The sequence below is a fragment of the Nymphaea colorata genome, chromosome 7 (assembly GCF_008831285.2).
Source record: "Nymphaea colorata isolate Beijing-Zhang1983 chromosome 7, ASM883128v2, whole genome shotgun sequence".
Classification (NCBI taxonomy): Eukaryota; Viridiplantae; Streptophyta; class Magnoliopsida; order Nymphaeales; family Nymphaeaceae; genus Nymphaea; species Nymphaea colorata.
In genome coordinates this window covers 5416575-5417593 of record NC_045144.1, presented here as the reverse complement: position 1 = coordinate 5417593, position 1019 = coordinate 5416575, and the positions used below count along the sequence as shown (strand labels likewise).

At 44.9% G+C, this 1019-nt stretch overlaps 1 protein-coding gene across 8 annotated transcripts in view; it reads left to right on the top strand.

Annotated features, from left to right (window-relative positions):
* Window positions 1-1019, top strand: part of LOC116257619 (uncharacterized) — a 49326-nt gene continuing 48307 nt past the window's right edge. For 4 of the 8 annotated variants that reach the window (XM_031634561.2, XM_050078754.1, XM_031634558.2 and 1 more), the window contains exons 1-2: window positions 3-161; window positions 261-294. The gene's annotated coding sequence lies outside the window, so the exon portion shown is untranslated. Of the gene's footprint in view, window positions 162-260; window positions 295-1019 lie in introns of all 8 variants that reach the window. The other 4 variants (XM_050078753.1, XM_050078750.1, XM_050078755.1 and 1 more) reach the window with 3 other exon arrangements.

Below are 1019 nucleotides of genomic sequence, written 5' to 3'. Positions count from 1 at the left end.
GAAATGCACGAGGTGGCATCACGAACGAAGTCGAGTACTCGTACCCAAGACTCGCTCGCTCTCTCTCTTTCTCACTGTCTTGTTGGGCAGGCTATTCGGTGCGACTTCTCCCTTCCGCTCCCTGTGCGCAGAGGAAGCCTGCTGCTCCTGCTGAGACGGAGGTACTCTCCCTCCCTCCCTCTCTCTCTCTATGAACGCATAGAGGGGCTGCCACTTCTTGTTTGTTTACTCTCTCTAAGTCTCCACGGTTTTTCTTTCAGACCGCTTGCTGGACTGAGCAGCGTGAATAGAAGGGTTTGTCTCTTTAACTGCATTATGCCTCCTTCTGTCTTTGTTTTCCACCGTTTTGCTTGTCGTTCTAGTGCATTCTTGTTTTCTTTAACGCCGGTTGTTGGAATGACACATAGCTCTCGTCGTTCCCCTTCTCTAACTCTCTCTGCTGCAAACGACTCTCTCTCTCTCACTCTCGCACGGTATAGCGTGCAACCTTGAACGTTTGTGAGGTATAAATTTTTTCTTTCAGGAGGAAAACAAATTATGCCGTGGTGCTGTTGTTCATGTTTCTCTGTTCGAATGCTTTTTTCCTTTTCTTTTTGTGTTCTGCTTGCTCTAAGTTCCTGTGTTGATAGTGATCACTTGCAGTGGAAATAGTTAGAATGTCTTTAAATTTGTGGACATTTGCTTTTCATAGACATACAAATCCATGGGTGTATCCGACGCAATATTTTCACTTGACTCAGTTTCGTTATATCCATTCTGTGAGGTTGGGTACTGTTTGTCTTATTACTACCTTCGTTCCCATCATCTTATTCCCAATTCAATCAAACTGGAGAAAAAGATACTTGGAACAAGGCTTCCATTCCATCACACACCATGAGAAAATGGAATGGGGAATTTTACCTGGAATGAACTTCATTCCAAGACCACTATCATTGGGTTTTTTTTTTTGGAGGGGGGGAGGGCGAAGAGGAGGGGGAGAGAGAGATTGCAAAAGCTTCAGGACATTTCTCCAATGTCGT